The sequence below is a fragment of the Mustela nivalis genome (assembly GCF_964662115.1).
Source record: "Mustela nivalis genome assembly, chromosome: 5".
Taxonomy (NCBI): Eukaryota; Metazoa; Chordata; class Mammalia; order Carnivora; family Mustelidae; genus Mustela; species Mustela nivalis.
The window spans coordinates 99,130,017-99,148,934 of NC_139024.1; the positions used below are offsets into that span (position 1 = coordinate 99,130,017).

Consider the following 18,918-nt stretch of genomic DNA (forward strand, 5'->3'; position numbering starts at 1 on the left):
GAAAAGTCAGCTACCATGCTTGAACAGCTGAAATTATACCTATTGCAGAGGTTTCAAAATGGGTAAGCACAGCTCAGTGGTTGTGTCTGGTTAACCATTAGAGCATCAGAAGAAATTATTGATCTGTAATAATTTTTATTTTCACCACTTCAGTGTCCATTTAGGTGCATATTTTACGTGATACATTTGTGCAGAAATACTTGCAGAAGATAATCAACAAACAAAAAAATAAATATGTATATAGTGGAAGTATGTGCCCAAATCATATTTTTAATGGGTGCATACTCCAGAAATCTTGGAGACCACTGTTCCAATATGCCCTATGCTAGTGTGTCACAATTTAAATGACTTTATGTACTAACACCTTGAGACTGAGTCTTTCCCTTCAGTAAGTGTTTAAGAAACACTTGCATGCTTTTTGTAGCCTCAACATGGTAGAAGATGCGGACTCACTAGGAGAGATTTTCTTCTTCTTTTTTTGTTTTTTAATGGGCATGCTCATTCTTAAGGTATGGGTGATAACTCAGTGCACTTCCTTAAAATAATTTAATTAAGAGTTCCCCTTTCCCAAATTAGACGTTTATTTTGAGGCCCATAACAAAGGATTTGAACTATTTCTAATGGAACCAAAAAAGAAAAAAAAAGGAAATAAAATATTTAGACAAAACTATGGTGGTTTTGAAGAAAACAATTATGTTCCCATAACAGAAGTATATTCAAAAGTGTAACATGGGTACCTTTCTTTTCAGAGATGCTCAAGTTTCTTTAATGTTTTTAGCTGAATTAATAATAAATTGACTAGGACTTAAGAGGTATGTATGAAATTGCACAGATTCTCTATACCTTTAGAGATGCTGAGATACAGAACTTCAGTTATTAAACAGAGAAGTCATTTCACAGTAATATTTCAACACAGCAAAAGTACCTATTTTTAGGATATAAACACTATGGGGAATTACCTTAGCTGAGCTTGAATTTTATATTACCTGATTAGTTTTGTAGCTCAGGTCCCCAAGATAATTTTGCTTTCAAGATTCGAAGCCTTACTTTTTCTCCTTTTTAAAAATTTTATTTTATTTATTTATTTGAAAGAGAGAGAGTGAGATCATGAGTTGGGGGAGGAGCAGAAGGAGAGGGAAAAGCAGACTCCCTGCTGAGCAGGGAGCCCGGCATAGGGCTCCATCCCAGGACTCTGAGATCATGACCTGAGCTGAAAGCAGACGCTTCACCGACTGAGCCACCCAGGTGCCCCATTACTTTTTCTCTTACTGGCGTACAGAATGTGACTGAATATACATTTCATTTGCAAGTAATTACAGGTTAGCTCAAGCGCATGCTCTGATGGACAGCGCATGCAACACAGCTCTAATCTGGAGACTGTCCCTTCTACAGAATGTTCACCCCTGACCATCTGCATCTTTCAGGAACTAGAATCAGAATCCCCTTGAAACAGCATCTTAAAAAATAAAACAAAACAAAACATCATGTCTTACAATACCAAATATACTTGAAGAATTTACTAAAAGCCTAAATGAAACCCTTGTATTGGGTTTATCTTTTATACTCAAATTTCTGTTGAGCAAAACTATTTTTAAAATGCAGTTAGTTTGTAATCCTGACAAACTGAAACATTTTTAAAAAACAATGGGAACACAATAAAATGAGAACTTTCATATAGAAAACAAAACAAAACAAAACAAAAAAACAAAACAAGGGGCGCCTGGGTGGCTCAGTGGGTTAAGCCTCTGCCTTCGGCTCAGGTCATGATCTCAGGGTCCTGGGATTGAGCCCCACATCCAGCTCTCTGCTTGGCAGGGAGCCTGCTTCCCCTCCTTTCTCTCTGCCTACTTGTGATCTCTGTCTGTCAAATAAATAAATAAAATCTTTAAAACAAAACAAAACAAAAACCCCAAAAGCCCAAACCCACCTATCATCCTGTAACAGAGCAAGGCTATCAGTATATTCTCTGAATGCAAGTGGATTTGACTCTGTGCATTTGCTTTAAGTCTCTGAACTGAACAGCAGGAGGGTCCTCATGGAGCCCATACCCCCACATTCAATTTTCTCCTTAATCTTTACTGATATTACCTCTCCCCACTTTAAATAACCATTTTAAATAACATCTTAAATAACCTCTTAAAATAGGGATTTTAGAAGCATCATTTGTAGAGAGGTGCAAGTGAATGGACTAATCTCTCAGCTCTTTGTTTCCTGATTCTTCCTTCCTTGTACTCTTGCATAATGAACGTTGAAGAAACACGAAGGCAGGGCTCGCGTTGCACCTTCCCATCATTGGAGGGAATCTGATCCTTGAGGGATCTCAGTTTTCTTCTCAACTCTTCCATCAGTAATGAACCCTGTGGCATGTCTCTTCTGGCAGGAAGTGCTCAGACAGCTGTCTAAAGTGTACCAACCAGCTCAGAAAGACATCTTGGGATACAAAAGTTATGCACAGCGGTTACATTCAAGATGTCTATTCTCTGCTGGAATCAACTAGACTTAAAAAAATTACTCAGTCCCTTCCAGGAAGATACTCCTGCCTCCATTCTCAGCATGTTTGACAGCCTTATTCTGTATTTCACTTTCATCTGTTGGTTTTTTTTTTTAATTAACATATAATGTATTATTTGCTTCAGGGGTACAGGTCTGTGAACACTTTCATCTGTTTTATATACACTTTCTCTCCAGAGCAACTCTCTTTGGCCATTAAAATACTAATACTTTAGACCCTGAGTCAGTCATTTTAGCCTTCTGTATCCAGGCAACTGGCTGGAATGGGAATCAGTCTTTAAAATATAATAAGCACCAGTTGTATACAGGGTACTCTTATCTGTGTTAAGTGTTTTGTGTTTGTGTACGTGAGAGAGAGGGAGAGAGAGAGAGAGAAAGGATCACACGTACAACACATGCGCAGGTGGCAATACAGCAGACTAAAATTCTCACGTAATCCTGGAGCACCCAGTCATGGAGTCCTGAAGTGATCTCAGCTTTGCTAAGCATGAATTTGAATCCCATCTGTTTGAGGTCAATGTAGGGGAGCCAGTCACTTGGATAATGAGTAAGTCAATGATACAGACCAAAACACAGCATTATTTCAATTATTTATTTCTTGCTTTTTATCTGGGAAATACTATAGAACAGGTTTCTCAACCTCAGCACTGTTGGCATTTTGGGTCAAATTGATCTTTGTTGTGGGGGCTGCTGAATGCATTGTAAGATGTTTGGAAATATTTCTAACCTCTACCCATTAGACACTAGGAGCATGCCTTTCCCTCTTTTTTTGACAACTAGAAAATATCTCCAGCCATGCTCCATGGAGGGACAAAATAGCCCTGTGTTGAGAACCACTTCTGGGTCGATGAGTGGAAGTTGAGCCATTGGAGTTTAAATCCTGAGGACACATTCCATTCATAAAATTTCAAAATTGATTTACATTTTTTTCTTAAAGACACTAATATTAAATATAGAAAACTAAGTACTATAAAATCTATATTCTCTTTAAGGAAGATGTCTGATAGCTGAGACCTCTTAAAATCTTATTCAGTGAAGTTTGAGCTAAATACCTTCTTTTTCTCTTGACTATCACTATTTATAATATAGGCATTCTTCTTTGAAAGTGTTTGGGAAAGATCATTTATCAACTGAGCAGAGGATAAAATGGAGAGCAGGGGAAGATTTAATTCAAGGAATCTGGCCAGGACACTGGATTAGCCTTGTCTATAAGATCAGAGTAAGGTGTGTTTTCAAGATCTTGGCAGAAAAATCGATGAGTTTCACATAAATGGTAATTTTTATTACTGTCAATGACATCTAACCATCCTCCCATTGAGGCAGGGGGCGAGCGGTGATTTGGTCTTGAGTGCCTGGGAACAGCCCATCATGAACTCCTTCTCTGCTCCTAGGATCAATCCCGTTGATCCTTCTAGACCCGAGGCCTCCGGTTACGGATCTCTTTTACTTACACTCACATGTGTTATTTGAGAACTTGTAAACATTCAGCATACTTGAAAATTCTTATTTATTCTCTCACTTCTTCATACTTAACTAATTTCATGACTTCTACTTTTAAATCTTGTTTTCAGAGTCATTTCTCTATTCATCAAAATCGGCACTCAACACAAATTATGTTTCTGAATACTAATCCATGAAGATAGCTTTCAGAAGGGAAATTGCAGCTAACTGAAGCACTGATAATTTGTCAACCGGGATACTTTTTACAACATGACTTGACTAGGATCCAGATTTAAATACCTGAGAGAGAGAATTAAAAATAGAATGGGTTTCAGTTTCAGAAAGTGAATTCTTGAAGTGTCTTTCCTGTCCTTTTCATTCAATTTATCACATACCCTGGCGCTACTATTTCTGCAAATGGAAGAGTGTTTCCTCTGGGGCTTCCAGATTGCAATGGAACCGAAAGCGCTGAATTCTTTTGGCTGGATTTTTTTCTACAGGCTGGTGAGTTGCCATTTCAATGCCGATCATAACATATTGGCCTAGCAGTAGCATATACTGTACCCTGCAAATAGAAACAAGAACTGGAAAGTTTTACCCTTTTCATATCTTGGTACATGTTTGATTCATTTCAAAATGGTCTCATCTTTGACACACTCTGGAACAGCTTTTTGGCCTTGTTTTGTATATATGTAGGCAAGTAATACCATGGAAATCGGTCAGGTTTTTCAGAAATTACTTCCTAACTGACCATATTTTCCCAATCAAAATATTTCGTGTCTCGTGAGATTAAGAGTCACTTACGGTTTGTCTCCCTCCCAATCCCATCTTGTTTCAAAAAAAAAATATTTAGTGTCTCATTACTATTAATTGATAAACTAATAGAGTTATAATGATGATATAAATAGCATTATAGTGAATTTATAATATTGTAGAACTGAATATGTGATATAATGATCGAATGGTTATAAACAGTTTCTTAACAATTACAAAACTTTAAGATGCTGAGAGGGTTTGTAAGGATTACAATTCTATTGACTTTACAGTGCTTCAGTGTATGGTTTGAGCAGTTTTATTAAAGAACAAGCTATAGAATTATTGAATCTTAAAGCTGTGCAAAGCTCTTAGATCATCTGGTCTAAAGGCTTTTGAATTTATGAACCACAAAACCACTGTGTGTGTGTGTGTGTGTGTGTGTGTGTGTGTGTGTGTGTTCATTTAAATCTGTAGCAGTCTCCAAATAGTACTTACAGGGATATTTTCTATTAAATTTGATTCTGTCCCATTCTCTTCTTCTCTTTTCTGCTTAATTTAAAAAAAGCTGAAGAGAATTCATTCAGAGTCATGACCTGTGGTTTGAAAAACCCTGATCTAGTCCAGCAGCTGTGGTTTACAGATAAGGAATCTGGGGTCCTCAAACACGAAGTGACTTGTTTAAGGTCACAGAGCTCATTAGCAACCCAAGTAAGTGTTCTTTTAAAAACACATATGGAATTTTAGATTCAAATCATTCAGCATTTGGTGCTTACACCATGACCTATGGCTAATCCAGAAAGTACTTTCAAACTACTGTGCTAGGAATCAGGAGATGGGCATTACCCAGAACCACTGTGCACATACTCACACACTTCCTAATCTCTGTTACTGCCCTGTGGCATCCCAGGCCCAAGAAATCAAGACTTGCACTGTTGGCTTTTGGTTCCCTTATACCTTTGATATGGTTGTGGGAAAAATGAGAAATTTCTGCAATTGGTTCTTTATAGCTTTGAAGACTTTGGGAACCTGTGTGGACTCCATAGCTGGAGAAAGTTCAAGAGCAACTGCCGGTGTTCTGTCACAGGGTGCAACTTTGACCAAGTCAGTTAACTTCTCGTGCCTTAGTTTTTCTCATCTGCACTATGGGGATTATAATACCACAACATCCTTCTTCCCCAACTTTTATTTTGAGGACCGAATGAGAGAAAAAATGAAAACTTTTTGAAAGATGAAAATACTACATACAAAAAGAGTAAAATAATTTTCTTCCTTGTCAAAAACCAGATATAATTTTTCCTTGATTAAAAAAAAAAAAGGATTGGGGCGCCTGGGTGGCTCAGTGGGTTAAGCCTCTGCCTTCAGCTCAGGTCATGATCTCAGGGTTCTGGGATCGAGCCCCGCATCAGGCTCTCTGCTCAGCGGGGAGCCTGCTTCCTCCTCTCTCTGCCTGCCTCTCTGCCAGCTTGTGATCTCTGTCTGTCAAATAAATAAATAAAACCTTTAAAAAAAAAAAAAAGGAGATCCATAAGTGACTCTTAATCTCACAAAACAAACTGAGGGTTGCTGGGGGGAGGGGGGTTGGGAGAAGGGGGGAGGGGTTATGGACATTGGGGAGGGTATGTGCTTTGGTGAGTGCTGTGAAGTGTGTAAACCTGGCGATTCACAAACCTGTACCCCTGGGGATAAAAATATATTATATATGTATAAAAAATAAAAAATTAAAAAGAAAGGAATATGATTGTTCTTGTATTGCAGCTGAAGACATAACATTAGTAAAATCCAAGCTTGGATACACATTATAATAAATGGAGCTATTAACATGTTTATATGTGTATCTCCTAAAATCATTTGGAATAACAGCCAGAGGGCACACGTATCACACTCAGGTTCATGGTGGTGAAGACCAGAAGGGTAGACCTAGGATCTAATGCTGCCCTCTACTCTGTGTGACCATGGACAGATGACCCAACTTCAGACAGGCTTCTTCTTTGGAGAAATGAGGATGCTTCTGGCAACCCCACAGGGTTGTAAGGATATTTATGAGGTGACGAGGGGTTGGCAGACCTGTGCAGATAGGCCACCCCTAGTCCACCATCTGGTTTTGTGAATCAAGTTGAATGAAAATACCATCAAGTTCATTTATTTGCATATATACATACATACATATATATATATATATATATATATATATATATTTATTTATTTATTTATTTATTTTATGGATGCTTTTACCCAACAATGGCAGAAGTGAGTGATTCTATCTCGCCCCTTACAGAGAAAGTGCACTGACTCCCGAGAGTTATCTGATCATGAATCTAAGGCACTTAGCATTTCTGCCACCTAGAAAATGTGCCAGTCTTAAAAAAATTTCTTTTTCTTTTCTTCTGATATCAAGATTAATTTTTAGGAAAGTATCTGAAACTTGCTGTAAAGTGAAAGAATGAGGTTCTAGATGGTTTTAGGCTTAATCCACAGGTGTGGGGAGGTATTTGCTAGGGGAAATCAGATTTGCTCTTTGTCCCATTTCTGCCAAAGTGACCACTAGTCTCTTCAGACTTCGTTTTTTTCATTCCTGACAACTCCTTTGAAAATATTTATGGAGTGTTCATAAGAGATTTTGTATTTTTTTTTTTCCCCTAAGAACACACTGTCATCATGTGCCAGACATCTTCACTGGGGTGAGTCTCTGTGATGAGTCCTGGTCATTTTCCTTTTCCTGTGGATTTCTTAGAAAAATATGTTGGCCTTGTCTGAACTTGTTTTTTGGAGGGAGGATTTACAAAGGTAAGGAAAAGGAGAAGAAATAATTTCATATTTTTATTCATAACTCCTGGGTTCCAGTGAGGTTTCCTCTCAAGTGGATAATTTTGCTATCTCTTTTGCCTAAAAATTGTAACCCATTCGTACCACCCAGGGATCCCAGCTATGTCTCAAAGGAAATGAGACTCACTCAGGAACTCAACATCTGTTTCTTCTCCCAGTTATAAATTCAGAAATAGGATCTGTTTCTCCCTTTAAAGCAGTTTCCTTAGCAACTAAACCACCCTTATATGATCAGAGCCGTTTGTCACTTTTGAAGTCTGACTTTCTGTCAAGGCCTTCTGGCTCAGGGCGATGAAGAAAACAACATCCAAACACAAACATTTCAAAAACTCTCACGTGGCGAATTACAGATGGCAACTGCATTTAGGTGACTTTTCTGTAGATTGTGTGACAGTCCCCATCACCCCCACCTTCCCTTCGCCACCAGCGAAGATAGAGATCTCCTGAAGCAGCTATCTTTGTAACAGAGAAACAGATGGCAGTGATTCTTAAAGTGGCTAAATTACCATAAAGATATATTCTGGGAAGCAGCGGGTGGACGAAGATAGGGGCAGATTTGCAGCAGGCGGCCCCGCAACGTGAACGCACCTTGTGATTGTTCAGTCACGCTCGTGTGTAGGCCAAAATAAGAGCCGCAGTCACAACTCAGCTACGTGGTTGGAACCCAGACTTTTGCGACCTCTGCTCACAAAGGGGCAGGATGGCTGGTGGGTCTTGGCTAAGCCTCGACTGGCTTTTCATTTATTAGTGTTAATATTGAGCCCTCAGGTGCCTTTTCCCCTCTGTCCTGTTTGCTGCTGATTCCGGAGTCAGACCCTCGCGCGATTCCGCATTTCCTTCCCTTCCATCCCCTCCAAAGATCCTCTTTGAGTTCCTGCATCTGATGTAATTAGAGTGTACGGGGGCGTGGACAGGATTTGGGGCAGGAAGGAAGACGGGGGTAAACAAAAATGTAACCTGCTTTCTTATGTCATTTTCTATGGATCCCTTTTCAAAAGGGAGAGAGAAACTTAGGAGACATTTAGCAATGTCCGAGACTCTTTGAGACCCCCCCAGAAGGGCCTGGAGTGAAAGAGAATTGGAATGTATGAGAGGCGTGCTGAATTTGCTTTCCTGATCTCAAGGTATTTGACGGTGTTCTTCTTGGAAGTTCCTCCCTGTGATCACTGTGTGCCTTCTATGAAGCGAGTTCATGGGAAGCTCTCTCCCGCTGGCTGGTGCTTCTGGTGGAGTGTGTCTGAGGCCCCGGTACATCTAGCATGGAGGGAGGTGTTATATGGCGCTCAGTGAAAAAGGCATGTTCCGCACAACAAGGGGCTTAAACCTTTTGCCAAGTCAGTGCTGACTCCAGGAAGCGGTAGGCAAATGTTTTGAAAAGATTTTTTTCTTACAAAAGAACTTTTAAATACCTTCCTTAGGGCACGAGTGGATTCATCTTAGGAACTTCAGAGCGATTATATTGTTTAGGTTATGCAAAGACTATGTTTTTATAAAGCATCCTATAAATATTTATCACATACCTATTCTAAGTTGAGTATTAAAGTAGGTGTTGTGGGAAGAGAAGCATACAATCCAGACCCGGGGCAGTGGACACAGAGATGTGGTGTCTAGCAGCCCCTTTAGGACAGGTTTGCTGCTGAGCAGTGGGAAGTGTGGCTGGCAGACAGCCTGTGGCCATGACCTCCTCCTGAGTCTGCCACTTCCCAGAGAGATGCTTCACTGAGGTCTTCCCTTTCCAAGGCAGCATTCGTGGGGTGAAGGCCTGCCTTCTTTGGCTGCATACAGGATGGTCTCATGGTGATAATCATTCCCCAGGTCCCCGAGCAAGTAGCCCAGACTCTGTCAGGTTTGTATCATGGTTCAACTTCTTCCTCTGTCCGCTCCTGCTTCTGTCCTGCTCCTGTCACAGGTGTTCATCCGTCTTAAGTAATTGGCACCCTGAACTTTGTCTTGGGATCCATTTCTGGAGAACCCAGCCCAAAACACCTGGTTTTTAGTGATCTTACAAATAATTAAAACCACAGGATTCTCTAATAGGCTTAAATGATAATGTGGAAGAGAATATAAATGCTACAAACTTTAGGTGAGAGTGAGAGGGTTGAGTGCTTTAAAAATTAGATATGGGTTTGTGGTAGGTTGGAACCTTTTTGGTTTGGAAACCCAAGATGCTTGAAGGTGAGAAGAGAACCAGGCAAATGGAGCAGTTTGAGCCAAAGCAGCTCGGGACCCTGTGAGGGAACCGGGCTCCTTAGAATGAAGGATGCCCATTAAGTAAGAGACATTGAAATGTTGATTCACTTAAGGTTAGCCTTGGCTGTGGACAAGAGAGAATTTTCATGATAGGTATTTACTTTCCACATTAGTAAAAAAAAAAAAGAAAAAGAAAAAGTTCAGAGCTTATCAGTCCAGACCTCACTTTAGGGCTCCTTCTGCTAATTCATGTATCATTCTGTCATGTCCAGAGTGAGACTTTTATCATGAGGGTCTAATATGGCTGCTAGAGATCCAGCCATCACATGCAAATTATAGACAGCAAGATGGAGAATGAAATTAAGAAGGACATGCCACACCTTTTTAAGGAGATTTACTTCTAATTGCATCTCATTGGCCACAGCTTAATCACTGGACCACACCTACCAGTAAAGGAGGGTACAGAATATAATATTTAAACTGGGCAGCAAAATATGTGGCTAATTTTTTTTTAATTGCAATTGAAGAAGACATTACTAGATTTTATTTCAGATGATGGAAACAAGTGAGACAGAATAATAAGAAGGCTAAAGTATGGTATCTGGGAAGTGATAGTGGCAGTAAAGCATTTCTAGAACTTACAGAGGAGTTATTTTATATAAGTATATGGAATGTCAAAATATTTCGGACATATTCAATTGGACGTCAATAGAAATAATCATCTAACATACGTTGAGTGCTTTCCATGCACCAGGAACTATAGCAAATGCTTTACACCTGTTGTATTACTCAATGGAACCTAGGTTTTCTACCTGATCTATTACAAATGAGGAAATGAAAATTTCGAGAAATTAAGAAGATGGACCAAGGTCATGCAGCTTGTAAATGGCAGAGCCAGGCCATGTTTGTCAGACTCCCCGGTCCAACCACCTGCACTGTGGTGTTTGTATTAGAGCCAGCAAGTGAAACATAGAAGTGGGGAAGCTGGAGTTGTGGGGAGAGGGAGCAGTGGGAACTTGGAGAGCCAGCTAGCCTTCCAAAGTGTTGAAATGACAGAGTACAGGACAACCATCAGGGAGGAGGAAACTCAAGCCAAAGAGGAGAGGCATTAGGTACTGGGTCTTTGGGCTCAGGAGGAGAACCCAAGGAGAAGAAGCAGAGGACTGACTGGGGCAGAACCTGGGCAAGGAGCACTCAGAGAGGGCCAAGAAGAAAGCTCTCTTGATGATGAAAAGAGCCAACAATATCTACGACACAGATGTTTAGAAACAAGTCAGTGATTTGAGCAGCATGAGGTCATTCATTTATTATCTTTAGGAGTGTTGGAAGGGGGATGTGAGAATGGATGAAGGAAGGCTGGAAATAATGAATGAATTACTTAAACATATATCGTTGTTCTATTGTAAATAATAGCTGATAATAACAGTTAATATTTATTGAACATATACTCTATGCCAGCTCTTTTCCCAGGACTTATGTATGCTAATTCATGTAAGCACAGCCCTGTGATGTAGCTACTCTCATTAGTCCTATTTTATAGATGAGAAAATTGAGGCAGCAAGAAGTCAAGTAATCTTTCTGGCTGCTAAGCTCATAGTACTCTAGAAAAGCCAAAGATTTCTTTTAAAAACTAATGAATTGGCACAAGGCCATGGATTATTTATTTTCTGAGATAAAAATCTCATGTATATTTTCAAAGGAAATATTAAATGTATTTAGGGATTATTCATTTTTCTTTCCTACAAAAACCGTTTCAAAGAGGAAATAGTTTTATTTTTTATGTCAATTTTTAAAGAAAAATATTAAAAAAAATAATCTGACTGAAATTTGAAATCCTGAGGGAAAGTATATTGTATTTTTACTAGTAAGCTTATTGAGAGAATTTAAGTGATACATTATGGTCCTTGGTAAATGTCTTCAGAAAGAAAGGGGACATTCTATCTTTACAGGAAAACATTTTAGTAACTGTGCACTGGGACAATGATTTTTTTGTGTCTCAAATTCCTTTATGCCTACAGACTGCTCAGCTGAATGTCATTAGAACCTCTAGAACTTATTTGTGCATAGTTTGAACCCTTCCCCATCTCCTACACAGTCACATGTTGATTTGAAAAAAAAAAGTATATATACATAGCTGTACACGATACAGTATGGGCAACATATTGGAATCTAAGACTTACAGATTGCCTGCCTGCTCAGCATCCCTAACTCCTTTCAGGTAAACAGACTTATTAGCAGCAATACGTGTTTTCAAAAGACTGAGAAGTGATTCTGAAAATGTTTCTGTAGAAACACTAAAGTTAGATTTTGAATAGAATAGCACTGTGATATTAAAAAACAAAGACTCTTGGAAAAGGATTCTGTGTAGACTGTGTTGATAATTGGAACAGGCAGATTTGAAGGGAATAGGTTTTGTCTTTGCATGTGGACTTACCAATTAACAAAATCACAGGTGAAAATAGTTACATAGTTATGATAATGTCTGTAATGCATTATATACCGAGATGTGAATTATGAGGGCAAAAACAATAAAATTGATCAGAATAAACAAAATACTGATTTTTAAAGAAAAAAACTTTGGAGTATATATTCAGCAATAATATTTCTGTGAAATTTTAAAATGATTATTATGTAACTGGTATTTATTGGTTTAAATATTTAATTAATGTAAGATTGCTAGTTGCTTTGGGCAACTCAGTATTATGTCATACAACTACAGCAATAGCTAATCATTACTGAGGCTTTGTCAGATGGTAGGCACCATGCTGAGAACGTCTCATGTACAATTTTATTTAATTATCACAAAATCCCTGTGGGTGAGATGATCTAGTTTCTTTATGAAAATGTGGGAGCTATTTTTCACTGCAAATTTTTTAATAGTCTCTTTGTTTTAATTTGTTGGCAAATTTGATAAATAGGTCAAGTGCTTTTTCTCGAGTAAGACGGTTGCTATTTCAGTGTCCCTTTTGTGATGTACAGCATATCTTTAAATGATCTATTGTATTGACTTGAAATGTTTGCTTCATTTATCCTGCATATGACTTCATCACACGCTGTGAGAAGTAAACAAAGAAAAATGTTTTCTTCATATTATCTTCTCTACTGCTTCCTAATATCTCACCTGTGAAACAGTAGTCATTTCTGACCTAGGAAGCCTTCTATCATCTAATGTAATGTAGTCAGAGAAGTGCCAGTAAAGGTTGACTTACAGTTGCATTACCATTAGGTAAGGTGAATTATGCAGAGAAAAGCTTTGTGTTTTGTTTTCTATTTCTTGACACTTGACCCATGGCACCTTTATTTCTTACCTCTTATTTTCTCAAGGGTAGGTGTATACGATTAATTCTTTCAACAATATTCGTATCGACCAAATGTTAAGCGCCAGAAATGCAGTGGTGAGCCAAAGAATCGTTAATTCTTGTCTTCACGGAAAACTTCACAGGAGCATGGGTTCCCAGGACATCTCTCATCTTGTGGGAATATATTGTTGTCGCCATCAACTGGGTTTCCCTTGGGTGACAATTCTAAGTATCAAACCAAAAATCGAAAGGAAAGACCCTCTCAATATAATGTGGTTCATATACAACTCTCCACCCACTCAGTTTATCTTTGACAATGCATATGAACCTTCACTGAAATAACCCTTCAGGGGTGTCTGGGTGACTTGGTCTGTTAAGCATTGGAGACTCTTAGTTACAATCTCAGGCTCATGAGATTGAGCCCTGCCTGGGGCGGGGGGTGGGGGGGGTGCATGCTCAGCGGAGAGTCTGCTTGAGGAATCTCTCTCTCCTCCTCTTCTTCTGCCCACACCACCCTCAAATAAATAGATAAATCTTAAAACAAAACAAAACCAAAAAACAAGTCCAAAACCAAGATAGCCCTTCAGTTTAAGTAGTGATTGCTTTGGGCGGATATGGAGCAAAAGTTGGATCTATTAACTTGCTGCCTGATTGTTGTGTAACTTCTGATGAAGCTGGTTTTGAGAATTTGTGGGTAAGCTACAGAGTTGTAAAATATCTTTAGTGTGATAGTGGATGAGAGTCAAGTTGGTTAAAATTGAACTTTATGTTTTGTTTTGGAGTTAAGGGGAGGAAGAGGAGGAAATCCTGCAAGTAAATGAGATTGTATTCTGACACTTGTATCACCTCTTCCATTTTATCTATCCTAAAAAGAAAGATATATATATATATTGTGTGCCTACTATGTGTTGAGCCGTATGCTAAGGTCTTATATGTCATTTAATTTTCACATTACCCTATGAGATTTGGATGCTTTTATCATGTTTATTTTATAGATGAAAAAAACTGAAGCTCATGGAATTTAAGTAACTTACATAATACCATCAATAATTATAGGTAGATTTATTATTTGAATCTGATTCTGACTCCGAATTTTTTTGTTTCCATTAGTGGAATTACTCAATTGATGGTGTAAAACATAAGTTAGAGCTCACACATTGCTTTTGAAGATAAATATTATCTACTAAATATATTGAGATACTTATCATAAACATATTTAGTTATATTTAAATATTTTACACTTTTTCTGTATCTGTATTGTACTATCCATATTGAAATTTATGTAGCTTTAGCACTTATACCAGTGACAATATAATTGTATTTTCTGGTGATAATCTCATTTCACTTATAAAGTTATGTGCAAAATAAGTATGCATTGCTTTTATAGTTGAACTGACATAGAGACACTAAGAGAGTAACAGGCAGAAGAGTCAGAGTATGTGGCTACATTTTGAGAATGAATAGGGTGGCTTGGGAAAAACATGTTCATCATTGCCCAGTTCTTCTGGATAGAAACAATGTTAATAACACAATCCTTGCTGGCTCCTACATTGTAATGTCCTGTCCTACCACCTTTCTGTCTTTCTTTTTTTTTTAAGATTTTATTTATTTATTTGACAGAGATCACAAGTAGGTAGAGAGGCAGGCAGAGAGAGAAGAGGAAGCAGGCTTCCAGCCAAGCAGTGAGCCCAATGAGGGGCTCGATCCCAGAACCCTGAGATCATGACATGAGAGGGGGGCAGAGGCTTAACCCACTGAGCCACCCAGGCACCCCTCCTACCGCCTTTCTTACCACTTTTCTGTGTATCTGTAAGGTAATGGGGGCAGAAGCGGTCAGCAAATGAGTCAACGCTACTCTGGGTTCGGGGCAGGCAGACCCAATTTCAAATCCAACTGCATTTATGCACTAGTTGAGCAAGGGATTTAATTTCCCTGAGTCTCATTTTTCTTGTCTAACAGACATCATAATTCTCTTGATGGCTTGTTGTAGGAAATAGAGGAAATAATATATGTTAAGTATCAAGAGTAGCATCACGTCAGATGGGTTCAGTGGTATTAATGTGTATTGTATGTAGGACAAGTTCTTTTCTCAGGATGAGTAGGTGAAGTGTGTGAAGTAGCCAGGGTTAGGGTTAGGGTTAGGGTTAGGTCTGTGGCTGCCAGGAGTGGGAGGGGAGATCTCAACCAGAGATGCTTTTCCCATTTTTCTTCATTCACTTTTGCCTCTGACACACCCCTTTATGCGTGATTCCTTCCATACACTCCTAAAGGTCACAGCTTTGACATCCAGTGTGGGTTGGTTTTTTGTTTGTGCTCTATCTTCAAAGAAACAAAATTATACAGTGATTAAATGATTCATTTCTCTATGGGTCCTGATACTGTATGTTCCTTGAAGATAGAAATCTCTCTTGCCATCCCCAAATCTTCCATAGTACTGTCATGAATGTGCACAATCGTTCATTTATTGAATGGACATTTACTGATCCCACATTATGTGATAGGCACTGTATTAGGTACTTTGGGTACGGCAAGGAACAAATTAGAAATTTCCCATTGTCCTGGTGCTTATGTTTCAGACTGGGGAGTCAGATACTAAAGTAATTCACTTTGTAATCATGTAATTTTGATAGCAGCAAAGGCTATGAAAAAGTACCAGGTGCTAAGAGAGTGGACAATAGGAGGTTGTGTCTAACCCATGGACTCAGGGAAGGAGTTGTTAGGTAGTGATTTTATGAAGTTTATTGTCTTTCAGAAATTGTATTACCCTCATAATACAAATTAAAATGATTTACCATAGGATCTGAGTTTCCTGGGACTCAGTTCCATGAAGAGGGGTTAACAGGGAAGAGGCTGCTAGAGAATGTTCCAAGCAGAGTCAGGAGTGCCAGTCATCCACCTTGCTCCATTTTTTTTTTTTTTTTAAAGATAACACAGTAAGCCCCTCATATCATCCCTACCCTCAACCAATACCCAATTTCTATTTAGGACAAGGGAGAAATAACTCACTGAACACATGAACTGGTAAATTTCCTATATTTCATTTCATACCATTTTAACCTCCTGACAGTATTGAGATATTCTATTTCTGTGTTGCAAATAAATAGGCTGATTATGTCTTGCTCCAAATAGTATCATTTATGCTTATGTCCTAAAGTAGTTCCTAATAATGCTCTCCCCAACCCCTACCCTTCAGATTTAAGAGAGTCTCAGTTTGTGTGATAAGTTCTATGGTCAAAATAAATGAAGGTCAGGGAGATCAAGGATCTGCTTTGGGTCACATAGCTAATAAGCGGTGGGGGATACCACACCAGTACTCTCTGACCTATAGCCCACGTTCTCATTACTATATTGCAAACACAAGTTGTTAGTTACTTCTACTCTTATATTGTTCCCTGTTTTATTCTTCCAATCAAGGTTAGATAGTCCATGACAAAAATAATAAAAACTGGCTTTCTGAAATCTTTGTTCAGTTATTCTGCTAAGGGTTGTGTATTTCTATAGATTATATAGGAAAGAAAAATGATGGGTTAAGATAAAATATATGTGTAGTAAGTTATAGTTATTTCTTGATATGCCTATCTTTATACTTATATTAAATCTGTTCTTTATGTTGCCCGAGTATGAGGAAGCTGATTTAAAATACAATTGCTGGGGTTTCTGGATGGCTCAGTAGGTTAAGCATCTATCTGCCTTCAGCTCAGGTTATGCTCAGCGGGAAGCCCGCTTCTCCCTCTCCCTCTGCCTGCCATCCCCCCTGCTTGAGCACTCTCTTTCTCTTTCTCTCTCAAATAAATAAATAAAAATTGAATTGAAAAAATATTTAAAATGCAGTTGCTTTGAAAAGTCAAGGTGTGACTCTAATGACAAAACATTGGTAATTGATCTTTTCTTTAACAAGATCCCCTGTGGGTGGGGGCAGTTCATGATTTTCCCTGGTGGGCAGAGCCCAAGTGTAAAGAGTTTAGAGTCTGAAAACTAATCAATTAAATCCTTTAATGTTTGAGCCATTTTGGACAGTTTTCATCATTTTCTAAACGGAGTAATACAGTTAAAATTTTTATCTGTGGCATATCATGATGACTTTTGAGGGCATTCTTCATACATAAATATACCTGAAACATAAAATAGAATGCTATTGCTTTATTTTCAATAAAAGTGCATATAAAATCATATTATACTAACAGTCATATTGACAATAAATGTGACTTTGTCATGTTTATGAAATTATTATGTAAACTCTAAAGATGATAGTGTCACTCTATGCACTTAGAAATAAGATTTTATGAATTATATTTTGGGTCAGCATTTAAGTTGCTCTTATGATGCATACAGAAACAACTCACTGTGGAATCTGAGTATTTCTATTAAATAATATGTTTCATCTCCAGGTATTTGCCTCATACTTTATTATTACCTCTTTGGATATATTTTGAGATCTTCTAGTCAATTCATCGTCTACTTACTTAATTCCTGTTCCTATGCCACTGAATATTTTGTTAGTCAGCTGTTTGCCCAAATGGTTATGTAGTTGGTAGACCTGGCATGTGCAATACCTCTTGTTTCTTTCTTTGTAACACAGAGAACATCTGCCATCTATCTCATTATGCTCTCTCCCAGATCATGAATAGCGCTTCATATAGTAACTTTGTGGAAACCTTTTGTTTGTTTGCTTGACCAAACTACTTTTTTATATATATTTATTGGATATCACAGCAGAAAGAAGTCTTTATGGTTTGTCCAATTTAGCAGTTCCCATTGTGAGTGGGATATTGGTATACATTAGGCAAGCAGTGGGTTCTGTGGCCGAATAAATGTGAAAAACTGTGGGCTAAACCAAGCTTCAAAGACCTCTTGGCTATGAGATGCTTAACAGAAGATATGTAATATACCAGTTCCTAAATTTATTTGACCACAGAGTCTCTTCATCACCATTCCTCTTGCAAGACTAGTATTCTAAAGAAGGGGCATTAGGCAACACTAATCCAGAATTTTATTTTATAAACAAATTGTCCCTGAGAAGTTAAGTGACTTACCCAAGACTCACAGCTCTCTGGTGGAAAACCTGGAATCTGGAGCTATTTTGTCTGCTTCTGACCAAGACAACTGGGAATTCCATTGCTTTGAACATCCTGCTGTTCTTGCTATAAGTATTTATATGGAAGAGTCATGGGGAGGGAGCTGACTGAAATTACCTCCATCTTGCTTCTTCCTTTAGCCCTTACACCTTCGGTTTTTGGTAAGGACCTGTGCATACCAGCAATAACTATTCCATTTGGAACTGAGAATCTTGAGGAAATTGGGCTGATTCTGTTTTCTTCTGGACAATTAATTCCAAGTTTAACCAAAATTATTATCCTTTTCATCAGAAGAAAAGAAATATAAGAAATATCCACAAATAAAGAGATCACTGTCAGTCAATAAGTTTATTGGACAAGTATTTATTGAGTGCTTATATGTGCCACATAGTGTTCTGGTGGTTAGGGAAATAATAATGATCAAAACAAAATCCTTGCTCTAGGGGAGTTTAAAATCCAGTGATGACATCAGATAATAAACAAGCATTAGGAGCTGGTTACTGCTCTGGAAAAAAATAACATGGGCTGAGGGGGCCAGAGAGTGCTAGCAAGAGCTTAGAATTGGGGTGGCAATTTTATGTAGAGTAGTGAGGAATTTTTTTTTTTTTAGTTGGAGTGACATTTGAGCAGAGACATGAGGAAGTGAAGGAACTCAAGAGCTTGGGAAAAACACTCTGGGGAGTGGGATTAGCATGCTCTAGGAATGTAGGAAAATCACTTAGATAGAGCTGAGGGGAGCAAGGGGGGAGAGTAGTAGGGGCCAAATCATGTTTGTTGTTGGCTATCAAAAGGATGTTGGCTTATCCTCTGGGTAACAAAGGAAG

General features: G+C 38.4%; 1 protein-coding gene across 9 annotated transcripts in view; it reads left to right on the plus strand.

The window, feature by feature from the left end:
- Nucleotides 1–18,918, plus strand: part of MLIP (muscular LMNA interacting protein) — a 252,382-nt gene that overhangs the window by 83,270 nt on the left and 150,194 nt on the right. The window contains exon 1 of one of the 9 annotated variants that reach the window (XM_082729413.1): nt 11,884–11,938. The exons of the other annotated variants lie outside the window; for them this stretch is intronic. The gene's annotated coding sequence lies outside the window, so the exon portion shown is untranslated. Of the gene's footprint in view, nt 1–11,883; nt 11,939–18,918 lie in introns of those variants that run through there. 9 annotated transcript variants of the gene reach the window in all.